At 41.2% G+C, this 15,218-nt stretch overlaps 1 long non-coding RNA gene across 1 annotated transcript in view; it reads left to right on the top strand.

The window, feature by feature from the left end:
• Window positions 1-11,628, top strand: part of LOC132329854 (uncharacterized) — a 124,653-nt gene extending 113,025 nt beyond the window's left edge. The window contains exon 6 of the long non-coding RNA XR_009487199.1: window positions 3,015-11,628. This is a non-coding gene — a long non-coding RNA (uncharacterized LOC132329854). The remainder of the gene's footprint in view (window positions 1-3,014) is intronic.
• The last annotated feature ends 3,590 nt before the right edge of the window (window positions 11,629-15,218 follow it).

Raw genomic sequence — 15,218 nt, 5'->3', positions numbered from 1 at the left:
CATAAGGCTGTCTCTCACATAAAGAAAGCCTTTTTTCATCTAAACCTTTCTGCATTTCTGAGGGAATTATGACTGGTCTTTCTCTTTGCAATTCTTGCCTCTTCCCCTTCCTCCCTCTTCATTGACATCTAACATGACTGTGTATCCCTGGATCTTCCTTAAAAGTACATACATTGTGTGCTTGCATAGGAGGTTTATCACCAAGTTATGGGTATTTATTTATAGATACTCTAGGGCTCATTTTCCAGGTCTGATTGAAAAATTCTGTCTTGTTTATTCTGAATAAACATCCTCTGTGTTGGCTCAGCCCTGATTCTGACTTCTGAGTGTAGTTTAGGTTTCATACGCAGGGGATCTTTGGGTTTTCTCCTGTTTCTTATGGGTAACACGTGGTAGAACACTGGAATTGTTATCAGGGTACTCACCAGCATTTCAGTGCTTTGGTTAATAGCTGAAATGGCAGCCTCTGGAGATAAAATGATAATCATGTAGTAACAATTTGGAAGTGCTATTAATCTGAGCTGAACTTGGGTAAATTAATATGAAAAGCCCCTTCATTCCTTAGCACCTTCCCTGTGCTTTCAGTGGCAGATCTAGGAACATGTATGCAATTCAGCAGTGCAGTGAAGGCTGCCTATATAATAAATTCAGGATGAACATTTATTTCCTGCATGTATTTTCACAGGGAGGGAGGTCAGCACTGGAAGAGGTTATGGAATCTCCACCTCTGAGAGTTTTCAGGATGAAGTTGTATCTGACCTGATGTAGTGTTGATGATATCCAGGGGTTTCACTAAGTTACCTCCAGATGACCCTTCCAACATATTCCTAAGTCAGAACAGATAAATGAGCTACTGGTATCCAGTGGGAAAGACCATCGACTCACAGAGTTACAAACTGCTGCAGCTCTGTCTTAGAAATGAATGAGAACAGACTAGAAGCCATTCAGAGCCATGCTGTTATAATTGTTGTAGGTTAAAAACAATGGGATTGGTCACCAGGACAGCTCCTCTCGTTATCCAAAGCCCTGAAGATAAACATTTTTCTGGACTCAGCTCCTGCCTCAGTAGTGTTTATATTTTGGACTGAGAAAGTAATCCATAACCCGGATTCTCCATATTAACTGGCATAGCATCTGAAATATATATACAGTATTATATTGATTAGCTACAGTCAGAGTCTGGGTATACCTCTACTGTTTTCCGTCAAAGAATTGCCAGTGCTGAAATTATTAACCCCACAGGTGGAAATGCCCTCAAATGACTGTGGTAATCTTGTGATTTCTGTACATGCAGTCCTGCGCCTCTCCCAAACACATTGCTGAAACTGAATGCTACTACTGGATTTTACGTGGAATTTAGGCAATTCCTAGGTGCAGCCCATTGCAAAACCTCTTTCTGAGAGGAGCCAATGAGAACAAGCTACAACTGCCTTGTGCAAATTTTTGCAATCTGCTATTGCATGAACAGTTGGGAAGGTTGAAATCAGCACAAAAGAGCACTTGGGTTTTGCTCCGATTGCGCTTTCCTGTGTAAGGGTTAAGCATGTCTCTTCTGGGGGAATTCTGCGCTTCATCACCATTATGTAACTTCAGAGATTGAAATGGGATCCCGTGCAAAGCAGCTGTGTGGAATCACGGCAGCTCTCTTCCTATATTTCCCCGACACCGTGTACAGTTTCAGTGTTAAGAGCCAGGGAGCGCAGCGTTGCGAGGTGGTGCCCAGCTTTTGCAAACAAAGGGGACGGAAGACTCTGTGCCACCTGCTCTGTCACTTGAACAAATGTTAGGCATATAACAAGCTACAAACCGCTAACTGTTTGTTGGATGATAACTTTGTGATCAGCAATTCCATGGATCATCAAGGTCAGCTTCTCTGCTTTTGTTTTTCGAGCGAACCAGTCCCTCGGTTCCATGCTCCTGTAGGCAAGATGGTAAAGCAGCCAAGGATGTTAACTGCTTGGTGCCCTGACAGTAAACAGCATTGCAGAGCTGCACGCTCTCCTTCGGCGGCTGACAGAGGTGCCCAGATGTTTCTGTGTTAAACAGGGTAGCACAACACCTCTGCAGGGATTGGCAGGCAAGAATGTTTGCTTCTTGGCTTGGACTGAAAGCTTTTGAATCAGCAGTGTGAGGAAAATGTTGCCACCATCCACAAACCGGAGAGAGCCCTGTTGTGTCCATACATGAAAAAGAGGAAAGAAACTCTTCTGCTCATTTTTTCCTGATTATTTTGTGGGCAGTGAATTTACTGAAATTACCGGTTAAGGAAATGATGAATGCCTCTGTGTTTCTTGTTGTAGTCGCTCATTGAGTGTGGGGCTGAGTGGGAAAAGGAGTAGTCTTGGCAAACGGCTTATTAGTCTCAAATAAATTATTCAGAATGCAGGTTTGGATACAGATTGCAGGGAACGATAATGGAGATGGTTTTCTGAGTCTGTTCATGTTAGGGAGACATGGAGTATGCTTTTCAGGAATTCACTTAAGTGCAATCAGTTTAGAATAATGTAGCCTGGAAGTAATATTGCTGCCATCCAGCTAGTGTCTGTGGAACAGCATTCTCCTGCCTTCTGAAGCATTGGCATTGAAGATGGATAGATATGGAGATATTTATATTTTGAGCTGCTGCCTTTTTAAATTTTTTAATTTTTTTAAAGGGAAATTCATTCTCACCACTAGAGAGGGGCATGTTTTGGTTGAGATATTCCCCCCCCCCCACCTCCGACTGAAATACTGGACCACATCAGCATCCGATTTGGGTGCGTCATGTGGTTTCTCATGTGATGCTGGTCTCACTGCGCTTTGGAGAGTGAGCCTTTGTGACTCCGCACTCTTGGACAGTAGCATCCAGCAACATAGGATACTTTGGGGAGGGAAAGGAAAAGAGGCAGCCTCCCAGAAATGCCCGAATGCCCAGAAAAATAAAGTTACGACAATTTGTTATAGTTATTGTTTCTTCTTAACAGTTTTGGCTTTTATTTTTAATTCTGGGTCTTCCCTTTTCTCCGTTCCTTCAGGCAGAAAGCTGCACCGTTTGGAAGAAGCAAGACAGTCTTTCCTCCCAGCTACGATGCTGCACCGCTTTCGACAGAACCTGCTTTTCCCTCCATTTACCTGGGCGGCTGCTGCTCTTTCTGCTGCTGCTGGGGCTGCTGCAGTCTTGCTGCCTGCGCTTCGCCCTGGCTTGGCTGACTCGAAACTCTCTCGTCTGCACATTGCTAAGGAAGAAGAGCGATGGAGCCGCGGATTTTTTTTTTATTGGTTCTGGAAGCCAAGGGTTGCAATATGTGATGATTTTGGGGTCTGCTGTGGCGGGGCGGAGGGAGGAGAAAGGAAGGGTGTTAATCTAGGATAGGGTGGGTGAAAGCTTAAAGAAATATTATGTAAAGTAATCCAGTGCTCGACAAGGGCATCAGCAACAAGAATCCAGCCTCTGCTGCTCCAGAGGATTAACATGGGGAAGTCACAATGCTGCAGTCGGGTTTCACCTCAGTGTTGTGCTGGAGATGGATAAATAAGGTATCGGTTGCATCTGCCTGTTAAGGCAAAGCCAAGGGAGAAGGAGAGAGCGAGCGAATGCAAATGCAGAGGAAGAAGAAACGCTCTGTGCCGTTTGTCTGATTCTGTGGATTCTCACTGCAGAGAGGATGGCTTGATTAACAAAGCAATGTATGGACCGAGGGACTGTAAATTGTAGCTTGAGCATTCCTGGTGCTGTCAGGGAGTGATGACTTAGGTGGCTGCAGGAATATCCCCAGGGAAAACAGCAGCCTCGCACTCTGTGTGTATATATCTTTGTATGTACGTGCTTTTGTGTGTGTGAGCTTGCATAGAAATGAAAGAAAGACATTTCTGACCAATTTACAGAGGACGTTTGTGAGTTTGCTGGGTCAGACTTGATTGCAGCTTGCGTTTTCAGCTCTAGCTCTACACCCATTTCCTGACTGAGGTGGCACTTTGTGCAAACAGATGGTAGGCAGTATTCTTTTAAGAAATGTGAAAGCAGATCCTTTGCGCTTAACACCTTGAAGCACTGAGTCTTCTGCACTGTGCTGAGAGAAACCGTGGGGCTTCATTTTCTCAGTCTTAAAATCTCTATAAACACAGCTGTATTCAGTATGGTGAAAAATTCTATACTGTAAATAGAAATGTGATCAATCTAATCAAAATAAATGCATCCCAGATGACTTCTAGACCAGCTGGCTACCACAGTCATCAGATGGCTAAATCCTCAACTGAGCATTTGTATTCAGCGTTATACTTGCATCTTTTTATTTTTCCTTTTTTTCTAAGATTTTCAAAATCAGTCTCTAATTGAAAAGTATTCTTCATATATTGAGAAAAGCCAATGCTTCCATTTGGCACTTGATTTCTGTGAAATGCAGCTGGGTGTATTTTTTATTGTGGAATCTGCTTGGGGTAGTTTTAGAGCAGGTAGACTTGTCACAGCACAGGCATATTTCATTTGGTAGGTATTTCTTTTGGCCATATCTGAACAATGCAGAAACAGGGAAAACAAGCACTGCACTCAGCTAGCAGGGCTTGGCATGGATTCTAGCAGCTGCCTATCGAGAAAGACGGGGTTTTTTCCTTTCCTTTTTTCCCTTTTATACAAAGCCATAAACCATAATGTCATACTAAAATGTGTATGAGGGGATTTCCCAATAGTCATGGCGAGCTACCCTGCAAGACGCCCGTCGGGTCCTTCCACTATTTGTTCCCCAGCCTACAAAGGCAGCCCTGTGTGTCGAATTGAATTTAGCCAGCTGTTGGATAGCATTCTTGTGCTGGGGGCTAAGGAGTCTTATTACTCCCAAACTGTAGTTTTCTGTTTGCTTAAAGAAAAACAACTTTGGCAATACAGCAGGCTCTGCAAAGGAGTTTATGCTGCTCCTATACCTTTCTGAATCTGTTGTGTGCTTCTAACTCAGGCAGCTTAAAGCAAGCAAGGAGGGAGGAGGAGAGACTCTGAACTTGCAGCTTCAAAGCTGCAGAGACGAGCAAAATGTCAGCAGCTTGTAATTAGGAGCCCACGGTTACGTCAGTGACTGTATCTCTCCAGGAACTGCTATGAGATGTGCACCACAAAGCAAAGGAAGACTCCTATAACCTGGTTAAAAAGCCTGGCTCAAACAAGAAAGAGCAAAAGGGATTAATGAATCTGCTGTGTTCCTAAGTCAGATGTGGATGGATTACATGCACAAGGTTTGCTGAATTCTGCAGCAGTGAAGACTGAATTATGGCACGCATTCACCAAAGTGCAAATCCTTCAGGAAAAAATGCAGATGAGCTGTATATCCTTGAAAATTTCTTTCCTAGCCCTGCCCTGTACAGGCAGCTGCATGGCATGGAGGCATGCTCTGAAGGAAGAGACCGACGAGCTGCACAAAGGTGTTTAAAAGGAAGGGTGCAATTAGACACAAAGCAAGCCTGCTGAAATTCTGTTGTGGCATTACAGATTTGATACTGAAATACCACCCCAGAGGAGACTGGGCTGGGCTCTGGTGTGGTTTATATTAAGGCTTCTCTGGTTAAGAGCGAGGGGGGAGGGACAGGGCTTCCTGCAGCATCTTGCAGCCATGCAGAAGTCCCCAGGGCTGTGGGAAGCGGGAGGGATGGCTGTGCTCTTAAAGGCACATGCCCAGCTCCTGGCAAGGGGCTTTCTGACCTCTGCAACTATTTTTAGGTCTGTGAAGGCAACTCGGCAGTGCTTAAGCAGTGAGATTGCAGGGGGTGTTTAATCTGCTACGACTGGCCCTTCTCTGTGTCATGGCTGGGAGAGGTTTATAGGGCTTTTGTCAATACCCCTCCACCACATCCAGCATGCAGCTCTGTCACTGCTCCCAAAGACCAGTTACTGGAGGTCTGGTGTGGTTCCCTGCTCCCAGCAGAAGTCACTTGCAGTTCAGCTCTGTTGTAGTTGCTCTTTAATTTACCAGGATAGGTAGATTGAATTATTCAAGCAGTGGGGGTGGGTGGTTTTTGGTTTGGATTTGGTTTGAGCTTTTTTTTTTTTTGGACTGTGAACACAAATTTGTAGGAGGAGGTGACTCTGTATATTAAACCAATAGCTCTTTGAATTGTGTGTAGTATAATTTAAATATACTTACTTTAATTAATCGAAGGTTACAAAAGCTGGCATTGTCTGGGGCTGTTTAATTTACATCTTAGGTTTAGTCAATGAGCATAACCTGCCTGATTAGAATGGCGTATTCTGCACAGCCAACAGGGTGGAAGGCATTATTTTGTTTGTGTTAGTTCAAACAGCTGGTCATTAATGCAGGCCCCATCTCCAGAGTGAAGTGCTAGTGGACATGAATGGCTGCCTGATTAATGCTGCCCCTCGACGGGTCCTTCATCCAGCAGCGATGCTCGCAGCAGAATAATGCAGCGGGATTTGATTGCGCTCTAACGGGGTAGTGTGTCATTGTGTCACCGAGCCATCGGGGTTATTATGGGCTGGGGCAGACAGACGGGACACTGGGGTTACTAGACCGTGGCATTTTTAGAAATGCAGGGCTGACCTACTTAGAGTTATTCTTGCTGGCTGGCAGCTGCCTGGTGCGGGGCTCCCCCGGATAGGCTGCGGCTGTTGCTAGGGGGAATTAGCATGAATTTTTCCACATACAGACTCAGTGATTGAATGATAAAAGCTGACTGGAATTAAAGAGATTCGGTTCAGTATTATGCAGATTTATCTCCCTCATTTTTTTTTTTCTCTCTGTCAAATGCATAAAAAGGAGCAGAAAACAGTTTGTTTCCATTTATTTTGACCTATTTTTTTTTTTTTTCCAGGGGAGGGCAGAAGTGTTGTGAGGTCATAATTTAATATTTAAGCTGCTGAAATGATATGATAGTGGGCATGCATCTTTAATGTATGGAAGATTAAAATGCTGCCTTTCTGGAAGGGAATGAAATGAATATATTCTGTATATATTTTACGTTCTGGTCAGGCTGCCACCTCTTTTTATTTGAAGCCATGTCAGATTCTTTCATCTGGAAAGGGGAAACATATACCAGGTTTTATTGCATAACATTACTCTTAGCTATTTTTAGCTATATGTACTTCAAAAAATTAGTCCTATTTATGCCAGTGGATGAAATTAATCCCCAGGCTATGCCTTAAGTATGTGGAGACAGATGCCCAGGGTAGCTGCAGTGTTGTGTGTCATGCTCAGCTGAAAAGGTGTTTACATACTGCAGGCTTATCAGCACTGCATACCTAGCAGAGTGCTGGAGCCTGACATATAATCAGATCAATTAGAGAACTCTTCAGGATTTTGGAGTATTTATGAGGCCCTGGTTTGAAGCTGGAATCTCTAGACGGTCTTCTTTTATTTATCTACATCTGCCTAAAACAGTGTTATCTTTTCATAGAACTCTGTGCTCCCTTAGGAAGCAAATAAAAACAATACTCAGTGAAGAATCCTTTGATGTAATCATGAATATTTCCTTTGTTATTATCACTAATTATAGAAGATCTTTGTTTAAACCGCTATTTCCCTCTGTGTGATCTTTTGCCATGCAAAGAAGTTCCAATTTAGTACTTATAATTTAAAGTTAAATATTCATGGCAATGCATCATGACATCACACTCAAAGAAGTGAGACTTTTGAAAATATGAGGCAGTGGGTGATGGGAGAGAAGGCCCCGCATGCCTTTGGAATTGCAAAATAAAAAAATGGGACTCTGTGATGAAAAGTAGTGAACTCATTTTTGTCAGAAACAGTTTAATTTCAAATATTTGGATGAATTAGATACCTTTTAGAGGGGTGTGAACAGCTTGCACATCTGAGGTACCTTTTAGAGGAGTGTGAGCTGCCTGTGCATGTCTCTGCACAGGTAGCTGCTTCCCTGGACCCAGAGCTGTCCTGCCTTGGTCCCTGGAATTTATTGGGAAGGTATAAAAAAAAATTAAACCAGAAATGGAGACATGAATTTGAATGCATTTTGTGGCTGAGGCAAAGCATTCAGTTCCTACAGATTTGAATTTCCTATGTCTTTTTCCTGGCATTGATTCATGACTGAAACTCACACCACTTTCTTCTCTGCTCCTTCCTGACAGTCTCATGGAACGACAGATTTTTGGAGAAGTGAAAGTGGGCACTATTTGAAGCCCATTAATTGTGTTTGCCTTGTCTGCCCTTGGAGGTTAATCCAGAAAGTTGTGGTCCCACTTCCTTCAGCAATATTCTCTTGATGAAAATCTGATGTTCTGCTCCACTTTCCTGTAGGATGCTGCAGTATGCTAGGCAGCAGACAGCCTTTGTCTACAGTTGTCTCTTGAGGTTCTTGCCCTGTTTGGTTGTAGCCAGTTGTAGTTTCATCCAGTTCACCTGGGATATTAGCTGACTTGGGCTTCAGCATGTCAAAATAAGAATGCAATACCATATTAATGCAGTAGCTCATTTTCTAGAAAAAAGAATCTATGTTTGGTATATTCGTGCTAAAAAAGAGGGAGTTCAAAGAAAAGCAACAAATAAGGTACAGCACATACTCTTGGAAAAGAGTTGTGTCCTTGCTGTTTATCTGGGTTTCAACACGCTGATTGTTTATAACAAACATCATATCAGACAGTTTAACAAACCGTCAAGAGACATATTTAATATAAAAAATATAGTGCACCAGAAATAGTATTCAATGTAAAGTTGCCCTGCTGAAAGTCTCTTTGATGAGAATTTTTCCAAACAATTGAATATGTGAATGATGTGATCATAATACTTTGGCTAATTATGAGTAGCAGAAATTTGGAGTTAATGAAACAAACCGAAAATCTGAGCTTTGTGTGTGTATAATGCATAAGAAACAGTATGCCAGAGGAGTTTGAAATACATGTCTGTGTTGAAAATATTGTCAATATTGTGCACATTCTTTTGAAAAACCCATGTTAATCACTTTCTGATGATCTCTGAGGCTTCTATTCTTGCTAAAACTTACACCACCTGCGTTGAAGTTTCTTACCTACAAAAGCTTGTGTTGTATTTTTCAACATTCTTGTACCGTGACCTCTCCTCTGAGCTATGAAAGATCTATTATGCTGAGTCTCATGCTCTAGGGTGGCTATGTGAATGCTGATTTACTGAGAGCATATGCAGGCAATATTTTTTTTTTCCCATCAAAATATCCAGAAACCTGCCTCCATTTGCAGCTGTGAGGTGGCTGTACTGATGGGTCTATTCCTGACATCAAAGTCTTGGCCAGTCATGGATTTGCTGAGCATTTTGTGATTTTATGGCAACTTTCTGTTTTTCTGAAAATGATCAGAGGATACAGGATATAGAGCAACTCATCTAGATTCCTGTGCCACAAGGAGTGAGTTGACTCCCAGCCTTCACCTCCTGCAGGGCCATACAGATCAGTTCTTCTGTAGCAAATGTGTTTCAGTTCCAATTTCAAACCAAAAATACAAGGAATTGTCTCATATTTCTTAAAAGACTGGCAGTTAGCACATTCCTTTTATAGCAATGCAGTAGGGAATACAAATGTTTAACAAAATAAAATAATCCTGACAAGATTTTTTTTCTGTGATCCACTAACAAGGAAACAAATTCTGTAACAAATACTCCTGTAACAGGAGCAGCATTATTGCAGCTCCCACATTCCTGCTCTTCCTGCATCCATGCATGTGTGTGCCTGTGCCCTGAGAATTGCTGCATACATGTAGTGTGTGGGTGTGCATACAAGACACGAGCATAACTTACACAAACACAGCACTGAAGCATATAGCATGCAATCACAGTTGTCTCAGTGTAGCACCAAAGCCTGTGCCTCTCCAGATATGATGTTGTTTTTCTCTATGATGAAAAAGGGCTTGAAATAAACTGTAGGCAGCTCTGCTGTGTAGCACCAGCCATTGTGTTAATGCTATCATCCCATTCAACACCAGCAAAGACAAAAAAAAAAAAAAAAAATCACGTTAATGTGTGATAGAAAGGTAGCAAAAAGGGTAGTGTGGTGAAAAATGGGGTGTACCTAGATAGCTGTGTTTCATAACCACTTGTGCCATTGTAGAAATGTAAAATGAAATCTGTGATGGACTGTTTAGGACAGAGAGCTATTTTAAATTGTTGCTAATTCTTCCCTCCTGCTCTTAGGCCACACCTACTTCAAAAGTGAATCCAGATTCAGATCTTGACAGAGATCGTGACCCTGTTGAAACCAATGGCTGTTTTATTCTGGAATTCAGTTGGGCCAGGCTTTCATCTCATGTATTTTCCCCTGAACTTGACTTTTTTTCTATACTCTTCCTCCAAAGTGTGGTGTTTCTGCTTCTACTTTTTTTCCCCCTCTGATCCTCTGAACATTCTTTGAAAGGTTACTTTTTTGTTAAGCAATTTACTATAAATTTGCTCTTGAGTAGAAAAAAATGTGGGGAAATATCACTTCCCTCCTGAGCTAGTAAAGTAGCGTTGCAGTGAGTCTCAATAATTATGTTTTTCTGAACACTCCTGCTTTCATCATAAAATGTCTTTAGTTTTTAATGAAAGGGAACAGGCAGTGAACAAAACAAATATGCCAAGGAGAACCTGGTCTCTTAACAGGCAGCAGAAACTTGGGTAATGAGATGGCTGGTGTCTTGACCTACAAAGCTAGGGCTCTTAGAAATGTCGAGGGAGGCAGAATGCAACAATCTCAAACAATAAATGCTTTCTAGCTCCCTAGCCACTTGTGCTGTTATCATCATTAAGGTTAACAGTGAATTCATTTATCTTTTTTTTTTTCTGACACTTTAGTGTTGCATAAACAATACTCACACCAATATTCAAAGAAATTATTCATATGGAGGCAGGTATACCACAGTTATGTCAGTTATGTCTGGGTTTGCCTTGGTTTTCTTTGTTATATACAGACACAGTAATTGGGCTCTTTTGAGGTCAAAATGTTTTTGATTTTTTAAAGTTGGAGACATTTGAAATAATGGCAGTTAGTAGAGGACTTCGGAGATAGATTTTTGTGCAGTATTTTGTCTGCAGAAAACATGCAGGATGGAGGAGGTGGTGCATGGTGCTGCAGACTCAGGACAGTTATGATTGAAACAAATGGCTGGTGAATCTTGATGTAAATCTCCTGCTCATGACCTCTACAGATGGCACTGTATTACAGATCTCAGCTGCAATTCCTGCTAACACACACATACACTGTGTTAGCTGAGCTATGTTTGTTGGTGTGTCCTCTCCAGCATCTCTTCATATTACTCCTTTAAAAGTAAAAGCTAAAATTGTTTGCAACTGCAGATGAGATCACAAGTTCCAGTCTTTCTTTCTTCACCTTGACATGGCTGGTAAGATTATGTACCTTTGTGAGTTTTCTGAATATATCCCTTTTATAAATAAGCAGAAGTTCCAGCACACTTCAGTGCCCTATTTGCTGTGTCACAGCCCGTGGATCTTCTTTCCATCAAGAGTTTTATGCTAAAAGCCAGGGAATCACACACTTGCCTTCAAATTTGACTTTGGTTCCTTGGCATGATACTCACCAAGATTTTTGTGATGTTTGTGACTGTGAAGAATTACTTGCAAATGTTTAAAATAACCTCCTCTGGTGCCTACATTTGTATTATCTGTTCACATTTGATATGAATTTAGCTGAATATGAGACATGAAGATTAAATCTGATTCCATTCCTCTGAAATATTTTCTTTCCCTTATTTTATGAGAATAATCCTATTTATTTTAGAAGCAAGTGAATGGCAGGCCAAAGAGCCCAAATGAACAGATGGTGTTTGATTTCACAAACCAGGTATTCATGTTATGATGCATTCCTAAGAAGCAGGACAGGGCGCTGTGCAGATCAACTTGGTTGTGTGTTTTCAAACAGCAGATCATTCAAAATCAGGGCTATAAGGTCAAGTGAAATCCTGGCCCTGGTGGAACATTGGAGAGCTGGGTTAACTGGGGCACTCCCACTTCAAAGGGAGTCTCCAAAGTTTCAAGTACTGCCAGCATTTGGTTCCTTTCTTTGCTCAGCCCAGCTGATGCTGTTTTCAGCTACTTGGCAACTGTAAAGAGAGGCAATGCCCTTTATTTAAATCAGCTTTCCCCCAAAAACCTTGGCTTCTTGTTAACCTTAGGTAGTCCTGGGTGTCTCATACTAGTATGGACTATAACAGGAATTTGAACCATGCAAAAAAATGGTGTTTTGGCAGCCAGGATTTTGGAGCAGCACTGCTGTGTAGTTGAAGATTTCTGGATGAATTGGACATTTCTGTTGCAGAGCATGTTAGAAGAAATGCACAGCTGTCAGAAGTTTTGGCAGTATTCCTGTGCTGCATAATGATGGAAGCCAGAAAATTCTGTTAAAGCTGTGAAATTTTCCTACTCCATGGGTCTACAACCAGGAAAAAACACCCTCTGTTCAGCCACCAGATTCAGTTCTGCACAGGCTCTTCAGAGTTTACGTCTTAGGTTGTCACACCTATTGCATGCAAATATTTTTAAACATTCAGTTCATTTTGTCATTGAGCCATGAGGACTTAACATCCATGATGATTTGTGAGGTCTGTGATTATTGCTGGATTCTAGATGGTACCCATGCCTTCCTGATAGCCTCTAGTTTATAATTTAATGTAAGCCCTCACATATGCATTTTCTTAGAAAGGATGAAATGGATTTTTGTCACTCCTTAATCCAACGTCAAAGGGTAGAAAATGCAAGGTTTTTTCTGTGTGAGCTGGATGGACATCAGAGACTCTTCTCTCTCTTTGGGTCTCACAATCCTGCTTTGAAATGTCTTTTAAAGAGATGAAAAGGGTGTAGTTGCAGCTTTAAAACCTAGAACTTTGCACATTACTGAAATAAATAGTACTCCCTTTTATTTTGGGGTCCACATTGAGATAATACACAGAAGCAAAAAATCCACGGTAAACTTCTATTTTATTGTTTCCTTACATCCTATTCCCCCCCTCCTAAATTTATTTTTTGGGGTCTGGAAAGAAAAGCATGCTGAAAAGCCCCAGTGTATTGATGTGTGAAATTGAAGGTGTTGCTCACTCTTATGATCGAGCCACTGTGCCCTTTGACAGGGCTAACATTATAAGAAATATATTGGAAAAAATGTACCTAAGTATGAAAAATTCCTTAAATTCAGGGTGTGTTCATATAAAGTGAAGTTTCTACGGTGTGGAAATCATTAAACCTGATCCAGAAAAAATGCGAGGTGCCCCAGCCATTGAGATGTGAATCTCTTTAATCCACACAAGCATTAGAAAAATCTGAAACATGTGAAAGTTCAAAAGCAGCAAAGCCATTACATGACTTCTTATTCATTTCTCAAATATTGTAACTTTCTATTGAACTGTAAAAAGACTTTTTCTTATGTTTTTTTTTCTTTTCATAAGCAATAGATCAGTCACTCACTAATGTGTTACTGCACATTGTGAATCTGAAAGTTTCACTTGGTTATATCTACTCGGATATAAATATTTGATTTATTTTAGAACATTTTATGTAGCATTTCAGTGGTTGGTAACTTGCAGCTTTTCAGCAGCTGCTGTTAGGGAGGGGGAAAAGGGCATGACTGAATTCATTTTTTAATTTTTGTTTAAGATCTCAAACAATTTCACAGTACATTTTGAGGTAACTTTAATGATTAGCTCTAACTTTGCATTATGTGAATGCATGCTAATTAAAAACCAAACCAATTAAAAAATCTTAACAAAACTAAAGCAACACAAAATTATTTTTTCATCTTAGCTTGGCATCTCTGAAGTGAACTAAGAGAAGCTTCAAATCCAGTGAAAACTTCAGAGAAAACAGTAAATTACTATTTGCAAAAGGACAGACTTGGTTGGTAACAGAAATGCTTAGCCCAAGGATTTCCCACTGCCAGCAACCTTCTAAAGTGCACACATGTCTAACTCCAAGGGCCAGAATAGTTATGCCTGGGCCCAGGCTGTCTCCCTTCTGCCCCTGTAGCCAAACTTTCTGCTTGGGCAGTTTGACAGATCTGGCTTTCCCTCTGTGGGAATATTGATTTGTTTTGCATCTACAATTGTAACATTAGGCTCACTTTTGATCCTTTTGCCCTTTCTGTGGTCAGTTATACAGCCCTAAAGTTTTCAAATAGTTGTCTCTCACTGGGGTATGACTCGTGCTTTAGGCTGTTTGCTTAAATGCAGAACTTGTTGAGATAAAGCTGCTGGGGAAGGGAGAGGGTCCCATATGTCTGATGGTTTTGTTCTAGGAGCTGCCAGGCATGTACTGTTACTCTGCAGTGTCTGAACAATAACAGATCTTCACATATAGGATAGCAGGCTTTCTTTAGGGTAAAAAAGAATAGAGAGTGTCACATTGATTTGTCATTTGAAAATCAGCCACAAATTTTTTGTCAGTGAAACTCCTGTGAGAAGGGGTTTAATCACTAGAACCAGTTGGGGTTGGATTTTAAAATGGCAGGCAACTGTAGAATCTTACAAAGAGACTTTTTGAGTCCTTTTGCCACAAAAAAACTTTTAAAAGACAGGGAGAGGCTTGTTTTCCACATAAAAATAGTTGGCAACCTGACTTCCATTGACTTGCCAAAAGATGTATCAGGGGGGCTGAGGTAATCCACTAATTTCTGAGGTGGTGAAGAAGAAAGGTAAAAGTGGGCTAGAGATAGGAGCAACTGCACGAGCAGAGGGAAAGGTCAGCTGAGAACTCTGGGATCTCTAGAGGACACCACATTCTCAAGCAATATTCTGCATTTAGAGTTATAAAACCTAAGTAAAACAAATGTCTCAAACCTGTGCCAAGACCCGAAGAGTTTGAAGGTAAACATTAGATAAGAATTAGTTGTATTCATTCTGTCCTTTGCTGCCAAGGCCTCACAGCACAACAAAGGACTATTGATCAAAAAGGTCATGTAGAAGAGGGCAGGGTTTCAAGAAACTGAATTTGAAAGAAAAAATCCCAAATGAGACAAATACAAAAATAGTAACTCAGAGCTGAATGGAGTTCTGTACATCGGATATTTCTCACATGCATTCATCTGTCTGCACAGATATAGTGAATATCTATCATTTTCTTGGTTTGCACAGTGACATCCCTCTAAAGTGTCCAGAGCCCGAATTGGTGAGTATTACATGTATCCCTCTAAATAGAGTAGAAAAAGAAGCAAAAGCAAACATGGTCTTGTGCTTGGGTTTTCCTCTTGGTGCTCTACACAGCTACTTAAGGCTGCTCACATGCAAAGTGGTAGCCAGTGGTGACTGACCTATTATTGAAGTATTTAGGATTCCCATA

Source organism: Haemorhous mexicanus, chromosome 1 (assembly GCF_027477595.1).
Source record: "Haemorhous mexicanus isolate bHaeMex1 chromosome 1, bHaeMex1.pri, whole genome shotgun sequence".
Taxonomy (NCBI): domain Eukaryota; kingdom Metazoa; phylum Chordata; class Aves; order Passeriformes; family Fringillidae; genus Haemorhous; species Haemorhous mexicanus.
The sequence above is the reverse complement of the archived record's forward strand: the minus strand, read 5'-3'. Positions and strand labels throughout refer to the sequence as shown.